The sequence below is a fragment of the Propithecus coquereli genome, unplaced genomic scaffold, assembly GCF_000956105.1.
Source record: "Propithecus coquereli isolate 6110/MARCELLA unplaced genomic scaffold, Pcoq_1.0 Scaffold118, whole genome shotgun sequence".
Taxonomy (NCBI): domain Eukaryota; kingdom Metazoa; phylum Chordata; class Mammalia; order Primates; family Indriidae; genus Propithecus; species Propithecus coquereli.
In genome coordinates, this window is record NW_012135858.1 from 1,130,280 (window position 1) to 1,140,261 (window position 9,982).

Sequence of the window (9,982 nt, forward strand, 5' to 3'; positions counted from 1 at the left end):
TAAATACCTGTTTACTGAATGAAGATCAATGAATGTAAGTGTGTCTTTTCTGATAGCAGTGATCTCATCTAGATAGCATAAAACTGAACAAACGAGTCCCATCTAAACCTGTCCAACATTGCTTGAAAAACTACTTTAATGCAGCTCTTACACTAGGACTACCACTACAACCACACAAAAGCATTATCGAAATCAATTCTGTCTCAAAAAGATCAAAAAACTTCATTGCTATTGAAAAATAACTTCCCTTAAACACAAAACATCAAAAAATAATAATTTAATGGGTCAGAAAAAAAGAATGAAGTTATGAATATGTTGCATGGCAGACTCTGAAATGACAAACAGTGGAAGACAGTTTGTAAGAACTTTGTGTTGCCCTTATTGAATAAAATTAGTGCCCCCTATTTCTAATTCAAAAAGCAAGCAAGAGAAATAGTTATGTGTCTCTTTAAAAGAAAAAAAAAAGATATATTGCTGCCAAGGTGTTTTTATTAATCTAGCCTGTGCATTGACTTTCCCCTGGGCTATGAGCCTCTGCAGCAGAGCTTCTAACCTTGCCCTGCCCATTGGATCATCTGCACAGCCTTAAAACATATTTATGCCTGGTCCTACCCCCCGGGAATTCTGATTTTCTTGGTCTGGTGTATGTCCTGGGCATTGGACATTTTTTAAGCTCCCCAGATGATTCTAATGTACAGCCAAGGTTGAGACGCACTCCTTTATAAAAACAGAAGATGAAATGGTGCTGCTAACCTTCACAGGGTTACCTATCATATTGCTAGTAGAAGAAAAGAAAGGGAGGTGTTGGACAGAGTTTCAAAGTGACAGGATAGGAGTATGAGAGAGAAGAAAAATAAATCTACATCACATGGGAAGGTTCAGGTTGAAGCAAGCAGGGACTCTCACAACACAGCTTCCCAGCAAATCTGGCCTATGGAGTTCAAATTGAGAGTGAGAATGATTGAAATTGAGGACAATTCTTTTCCTCTCTCTCTCTCCCTCTCTCTCACTCATGAAAAAGAGGAATCATAATCTCAGAATTTTATATCTTGGAACTGTAGCAGTCCTAGAGGTATGCCATTCAGTATTTCCTTAAGGATAGAACCTTCTGTGAGATGTGTAGTTAGCTGATTCCCACCAGCTAACTTTGGGATGCTTCAGTGTTCGTGCTGAGGCCACACTGTTCCTGGGCTGCTCTAGCTAATGATTATACATCGGGGGTATTTAAGCCAGGCCATTGCCGCCCAATGCAGAACTCTTCTAATGGGCAATCTTTGTTCTGGGACTCTCCAATCTTTGTTGCTGAGACTTCGTCAAAGCTGTGCTGAAGTCTGAGGTTTTTACTGATGAATTCTAATTCCTTTCCCCTCCTCTTTCACATGGGTCAGACTGCAGCGCTCTCTGCTTACTTCGGCTCCCTCACCGCTTTAACTTTCATATGCATTTCCCTCCAATAAATTTCTTGTATTTCTAATTCTGTCTTGGCATCGGCTCTCAGGGTACCCAGACTGAACCAGGATGGGATGTCAAAAATCATTTAGGCACATATAAAGTACTTTTTAGCTCAGAAACCTGAAGTTCAAATGATTTGCTGAATGTCACTTGCCTTCTGTGTTATAACTAGGATCAGCAATAGGTTTCACGATCTACAACCAAATGCTTTTTCTACCAGAACAAGAAAGATTCCAAATAAAGACTACTTCATTAGAAAATAAAAAATCAAGAGTGATAAAAACAAAACTGCAACAATTTATACTGGGTAGAAAAATTGAAAGGACTTATGGGACTCTAACAAGGTAAACTTATGAAATATTTATAACAGGCGAAGAAAGCATACATGGTAGCAGGAGCAAGAAAGTGAAGGAAAACATGAGGAACATCGGAACATCCAGGTGTGGTTTCAGATCCTCTCAATCACAGAAATGTTCTTCATCTCCAGGATGCAAACCACCAAAACATGGGCAAGAAATCTCGGTCTCAGGAAAGCCGAGTGTAGTGGGTTGAACATACCGCCCCCAAAACTCAGAACCGCAAATGTGATCTTATTTAGAAATAGGATTTTTGCAAATGTAACTAAGTAAGGATTAAGACGAGATCATATTGGATTAGGCTGGGCCCTAAATTCAATGAGGATATTTTTACAAGAGACAGAAAAGGACACACAGAGGAGACTATGATGTGACGACAGAAGCAGAGATTGGAACAATGCATCTACAATCCAAGGAATGCCAGAAGCCACCAGAAGCTGGAGGAGGCAAGGAAGAATTCTCCCCATGATTGTACAGTGAACACCCAAGGGAGCTTTATAGTTCCCTTGGCTTGACACTCTGCTGGAGCAATGACTGTTCTTTTCCTCTGCATTGAAAGGAATATTTATCCTTTTAGATGTATTCAGAAAGCCAGCACATTATGTTTCCTCGATTGTATTAAAAGGGTCTTCATCCTAGAATAACCACTGAAGGATTTGAAGCTGCAAAGGAAAAGGTCCTTCACTTTTTGGAACCAGTCAAAGTAAGCAGAGAGATGGACAGGGAAACACAGATGTGGCCAGAACATCTCTTGGCACTCAAGTTCATGCTGAACTTGCAGATGTCTTAACAGAGGCTGTAGTGGACTCCATTTTGGCCATTAAAAAACAAGGTGAACCTATTGACCTCTTCATGGAGGTCAATGGAGATGAAACATAAATCTGAAACTGACAGAAGCTTAATCAGAAGGCTTGTTTTGGATCATGGAGCCCGTTATCCTGATTTGAAGAAAAGAGTAGCAGATGCGTACATCCTCACATGCAACGTGTCATCACTAGAAAATGAAAAAACAGAAGTGAACTCTGGCTTTTTTTTATGAGAGTGCAGAAGACAGAGAAAAACTAGTCAAAGGTAAAAGAAAATTCATTGAAGACAGAGATAAAAAAAAAATCATAGAACTGAAAAAGAAAGTCTGAGGTAAAGGATTTGTTGTTATTAATCAAAACGGAATTGACCGCTTTTGCTTAGATGCTCTTGCAAAAAAAGACATAGTGGCTCTGTGCAGAGCTGAAAGGAGAGATATGGAGAGGCTGACTCTTGCTTGTGGTGGGGTAGCTCTAAACTCTTTTGATGACCTAAATCTTGACTGGGACATATAAGACTTGTCTATGAGTATACACTGGGAGAAGAGAAGTTCACCTTTGCTGATAAGTGTAACAATCCTCACTCTGTCACATTATTGGTCAAAGGACCTAATAAGCACACACTCACTCAAATCAAAGATGCATTAAGAGATAGCTTGAGGGCTGTCAAAAATGCTGTTGATGACGGCTGTGTGGTTCCAGGTGCTGGTGCAGTAGAAGTGGCAATGGCAGAAGTCCTGATTAAATACAAGCCCAATGTAGAGGGCAGGGACCAATTTAGAGTCCAAGTGTTTGCTGATGCCTTGCTCGTTATTCCCAAGGTTCATGCTCAGAACTTTGGTTCTGACCTTCAGGAAATGTTAGTTCAAATTCAGGCTGAACATTCGGAATCAGGTCAACGTGTGGGTGTGGACTTGAACACAGGTGAGCCAATGGTAGCAGGAGAAGTAGGCGTATGGGATAACTATTGTGTAAAGAAACAGCTTCTTCACTCCTGCACTGTGATTGCCACCAGCATTCTCTTGGTTGATGAGATCACGCGAGGTGGAATGTCTTCTCTGAAAGGTTGAATTGAAGCTTCCTTTGTATCTGAACCTTCAAGACTCTACAAAGTGATCCTGAGGAAGATAGCTGTGAAATTTTTGTCCAAGCTTCAAGTGGTTTTCTTTTCTCATATGAAAAAAAGGAGAGAACATTGGCGCCTATTCAAATTCTGAAGTTCTGAAATTATAATTACAGTATTTTTTAAATTGCACTGAAGTACACACACATAAAAGCAGGTCCTTTTTACCCATGAACAGGATGTTTTGCTTTAGCTGCCATGACATAAAATTACATGTTAGATAAGCATGTCATCTATCTTTTTATTAAATATTCCTTGAAAAACAAACGAAAAATCCCCTTGAACCTTTGGAGGAAGCATGGCCCTGCTGGGACCTTGATTTTGGGCTTCTGGCCTCCAGAACTGTGTTAGAATAAATTTCTGTTGTTTTAAGTCATCAAGTTTGTGATAATTTGTTACAGCAGCCTTAAGAAACGAATATACAGAAAGCATAAGTTTACCGAAGGGTCTTTTATACTGCAGGGATCACATAGCAAAAACAAGGCTGTGTGATCAAGTCTCAAAATCAAAACCATCAATCCATATATTTTCAATAAATGACATGGAGAAGCTGGTACAGGATACTTCCAGGGGAGTTTTGGATTTCAAAGTGCACATTACATTAGAAATCACTAGCTGGCATATTCCCATGCTAATCAAGGGTCAGTACCATGGCTCCAGGCAGCCCAAGACATAAGCACAGAGCTACCACAGAATAGCCGCAAGTGAAACTGTCCTTGCACAATTACACAGCCCAAGAATTACTCTAGGCTCCTGTGGTAAGAACATAACAGAAGAATCAACTTAACCTGATATGGGTTGACATCCAGATGCACAGAGGTCCTTGAAAAGAACTTCTCAGCCTTAATTTCCTCATTTATAGATTGTGATGGTTAGATTAAATCGCCTTCCAGCACTAGCACCCTTCCAATTAAGGACCTGTGGGCAGGGGTATATGGGTCAAGCATAACTTGTCGTTTGGGAGAAGGATGGCTTCACACGTATGTAGGTCCCAGGAAGAGAAGAGTAACTGCACTTTTGACAAATGTTCATTTCCTTCCTGTGTGAGGTCCCCGAGACCACCCTCAAGCTTGATGATTTGTTAGAAGTGCTCACTGTTACACATTACGGTGAAAGGATATAGATCAGAATCAGTAAAGGGAAAGGCACAAGAGGTGAAGTGTGGGAGAAGGCAGATGCAAGCTCCCAGGCGTCCTTTCCCAGCAGAGTCGCATGAGGACGTGCTTAGTTCTTCCAGCAATGATGTGTGACAACATGGATGAAGTCTTGCCAACCAGGGAAGCTCACCTGAGCCTTGAGGTCCAGGATTTTTCTTGGGGGTCAGTCACACAGGCTCGAGCCCCTCCCACCCCATAACAAAAATAGGTAGGTATTCACCATAAGTCACATCCTTAGGATGAACTTACCTTGTCAAACTGTACAGCATGGTCCAAGACCTCAGGCATACAAAAACACTTTGATCAGGGAGACTATTCCAGAGGCTTTCCATGTCAGCCTTTGTTTCTGAGATTCCACAGCATCTAATATAATAAATTAGCTCAAGTGCATTTCTTTTATCTGAATCCCAAGAGTCTTGACAGACACTTTATTATTCTTAATAAATTACTGGTGTCTTGCAATACCACAGGTAAAAACATCTGGACAATGTTATGTTTTTAAATATTAAAATCCTAAAAACAGTTGGATACTTTAATATTTTCCTGATTTTTAGATCAGAGATTCAGTCATATCACCTGTTACCCCTTAAAAGAGTATTGTATCAGATTCATGTATATATAATATAAAAATTTCTGGTTTTATTCAGTCTTTGACAAAGCCAGGATTATACAATACTTTCTGTTTAGCAATTTAGCTTTCACTTACAGCTGTATCATGAATATCTTCATTTTAAATGCCTACAGATCTACTTAATTTTTTTAATGACTGCCTAGTAGTCCATTGTATGGATAAACAAAATGTATTTAATCAATCTTCTGTTATGATCATTTGTTTCCTGCTATTTGCTACTAAAACAATTCTTCAATGGACATCCCTGAACATGTGTATAAACAGATACAGGATTTGATTCTATGCAGCATGCAGGGATGAATTTTTCTTACTTTCTTCTGACAATAATAAAAAAGCAACTCTGATTGCTAGATAGGGAAGCCACCGCCTCTCTTATATTTCTGAGGAAACAGTATGTGCTAGAGAATTTCATACCCAGTATCTTATTTAATCCTCATGAGAATTATAAGCAGCTAATTACTATTCCTATTTTTTAAATACTATAATTTTTCTATTTATGAAATATACATTTATGGCAAATTTAGAAAATGTAAACATCTGTAAAGAAGAAAATTAACATCACCTATAATTTAACTGTCCAGAGAAAATGTCTATTTCAATGAATGTTCTTTATGTTTTCTTTCTGTGTAGTTATTTTATATAGTTGAAATTCAGCTTCATACAATTCTGCATCCTGCTTTTTTATTTAATGTTATTACATTTCCTAGGTTACTACTTTTGACAGCCATCTCTTTTTAAAATGGTGCATAATATTCCATTGTGTTTCTGTGCCATTCGTTATTGGTCTTTTAGTTTACTTTCATTATTTCCTACAACAAATTACATGCTGTAAAAGGTATCTCCGGTCTGTGGAAATTTTTTTGTGCTTCATATTACTTATGAATAGGAACTATTAATGATTTTGATTTACAAAATACACTTCCATGATTCTTTTTGTTTGTCTCTATAGACTTACATACCTACCATGAGACTAAGTATAAAAATTTGTTTATCAGAAAAGGTTCTCAGGAAAACTTTTCTGAGAGTCACTCTAGTAGGTCTTTTTAAACATTAAACATTAAAACGTGCTATGTTGTTAAACATTAAAATAATTTATTCTATCAGTTATATAAAATTATATTCTTATTGGATGGCTACATGATAATTAAGTATGACTGCCACTTTGTTTCTCTGAACCTGAATACGAATGGAAATTTGCTCAATCTGAAAGTACAATTTTATATAAAAACTGATGTAGAATAAATGTCATGCACTTTATATTTTACATCAATAGAAATTTATACCATCCAACAGTATAAGCACTAGCTGTATTTAATGCAAAGGGAAAATTATACTGTCATTATGTTTTTAGATTCAGTATACTTTCACCTTAGGCAGATTTGTACATAACTAAGAATTATAATTGATTATAATTTGTCTACAAGTAGTAATTACTTTCTTGGTACCTAGCTAAAATATAGACATAGATATATAAAGTACTATCTTTTTGAAACATAAAATTGTGCTCACATATTTTAAGATGAAAATTTTTTTTAAAAAAGCAAAAATTTCAGCAGCAAACACCTACAAGTGTTTTGGGGGAGTCAGGATTTTGTTTTTGCTTTTGAACTTCTCTTAGGAATTCATGTTTTCCCTGTCTTAATTATACTGAACTGAATATCCAGGTCCATTCTGGAGCTGATCCAACGCCACCAAGTGGGTGGTCTTGCAGTCTCTCTAAAAAGAAGGAAAATATGAGCTCAGTGAGTCCAGGATAGGCCCATCTCCACAGGTAATTCCATACAAGTCAGTGTAACACAAAGTGGATTTCTGAGAATAGAAAATCCCAGGGAAGACCTGGGAGGGAGTACGGAGCTGGAAGAGACGATGAGGCAACAGTGTTATTAAGTTATGTCAGAAAGCAAAGGCTGCTGGGGTAAATGTCAGAAACCAATAGCTCATCCATTTCAGTACTCTTCATAGAGCTAACATAAAACAACTCTTCATTACTTTCCAGAACATTTTTCCCCTAAGATTAATTATTTCTCTAAAGCATTCCATCTTCAAAAGCTGCAGCATTTATCATTCATGGTTCTATAAACCTTTATCGAAGCTATCTAGACTTTTAGCCCATTCTACCTCTAGGTAGAAACGCTATTTCTTAAGTTTGCAATGCGCTGAGGAATTTTTTTCTTCTATAACTACTACTATGCGATCTAAGGATCCTTTATTTTTCTTACATTTTGGGAATTTGCACAAGCCTATTTTAATTCTATTCATTTCCTTTATGATTTAATAAACAACGTGACTATCCCCCCCACCACAGATACATACAGTTGGCCCTCCAGAACCCTGGGATTCAACCAACCACGGAAAATATTTGGGGAAAAAAAAAAAAACAGTAAAAGTAACAATACACCAATAAAAAATAATACAAATAAAAACAAAATATAATGTAACAACTATTTTCACAGTATTGACATTGTATTAGGTATTATAAGTTATCTAGAGATGATTTAAAACACACTGAAGATGTGTGTAGGTTATATGCAAATATGCCATTTTATATAAGAAACTTGAGCATCCACGAATTTTGGTATCTATGGGGGTCCTGGAACCAATCCCCTGCGGATAAGGATGAAGGGCAACTTCTCAAAAAGGGGGAGTACTAGTCCAAAAGAAATAGGGTTCCAGAAAAATATCTTACAGATATATATCTCTATATGTATCTACATTATTAAATATATACAATAGTTTGTAGAGATACATATTTATGCGTTGCTTACCAACAGGGATACATTCGGAGAAATGTGTCATTAGGCGATTTCATTGTCATATGAACACCATAGAGTGTACTTACATAAACCTAGATGGTAGAGCCTACTACCTATAGGTGGGGAACCTGCAGCCTTCTGATTTCAAGATTGTTCTTTTTTAAGCATCAAAGGAGACAAGAAAAGCTTCATCTTTCTCTGCTGCACTCCATTTAATAAAAGGATTTGTTCTGTAAAATTTAGATTCAGTCAAAAGGCCACACCTTCCTAGAAGGCCACAGGTTCCCCACCCTATAGCCTATTGCTCCTAGACTGAAAACCTGTACAGCACGTTACTGTATTGAATATTGTTGGCAGTCATAACACAGTGGCAAGTATCTGTGCATCTAAACATATCTAAACACAGAAAAAGTACAGAAAAACATGGTATTGTAATCTTATGGGACCACCATCATATATGCAATCTGCTGTGACTGAAATACCATTATGTGGCATGTGACTGTACATACACACATGTATCTCTAGAGTCTACTGTAATAACTTTCTTAGTCATTAGACACAAAGAATCTGGAAGGAGCTATCTAAATTGGTGGGGTTTGGGGGGTGAAGGCCTGGAGGAGTGGAGAAGAGATAAACTGATTTTGTTACTTGTACATTTCTTTGCAACAGAAGAGCCTTTAGAGTCAAAGGGGGTGGGCAGGCAGGAAGGCAGGGAATGAAAAGAGATTCATTGCAACCACCACTCTGGTAAGAATACTTAAGCTATGGAATTGATATTTAGACATATATATACATATACATACACATACACACACACCTACACACTAGTCTAAACACTTCAAATAACTGGAGCAGCATTAGTCATTTCCAACTGAAAGATTTTTGAATAGTAAAAAAATGTTATAGACTTTTAGAAACCTCATTTACTCAGTAATAACATTCAGGGGAACACACTGCACATATTCATTTCCCAATAAGCCTGAATAAGCAGTTTGATTACACAATGGTTTTCTAATGTAAGTTTTTCTATGGCCAGGGAAAACAGCTTTGTAAATAGTCCATCCTTTTAAAATTGAGGTGATTTTCTAAACACTTAAGGTTTGTAGTAATGGTGGGGAACAATTAAGGCTTAATTACTAAGAAAATAAAAACTAACACTACAATTATAGAAGAACATTTAAACAGGAAAATTATAAAACTATATAAATTATATGTAGTATTTTATATATATCAGTTTTATTATATATATAGTATCAAAATACCTTTTTTAGTTTGGTAACTAAATTTTTGAGATTAAGAACAAACTAGTTCAAACATTTCTACATATAAAAATTCCAGGTTTATATTTATTAAAAACAAAATAAGTTCTGTTGAAGTAACAATATATATACCAAGACAAATATCTGGACTTGTGAAAACAGATACAGTGAACAGCTTCAAATTTCTCAATATTTTAATGACTTACGTAATTCACCTTTTTCAGTCATTTTTTTTGTTAAAAATATTCAATTTTAACCTTAGGTCAATGTGCTTTTTTGCTTTTTCTTAAAGACAGGTATTAGGTTTGCACCACCAAGAAATATCATTTACAGTTGTCTAGATGTAATAATCTTAAAAACATACAAATTCAATATATAGTAGGAAAATATGTTTAAAAAAACGCATAAGGGACTATGCCCCATAAAAAAAATAAATGCACCTTCCATT

General features: G+C 36.7%; 1 pseudogene across 1 annotated transcript; it reads left to right on the forward strand.

Annotated features, from left to right (window-relative positions):
- Positions 1 to 837: 837 nt before the first annotated feature.
- Positions 838 to 3,996, forward strand: LOC105822147 (annotated as a pseudogene). Its single transcript, XR_001138092.1, has 2 exons — positions 838 to 951; positions 2,434 to 3,996. The product of XR_001138092.1 is annotated as a T-complex protein 1 subunit zeta-like (transcript).
- Positions 3,997 to 9,982: the final 5,986 nt, after the last annotated feature.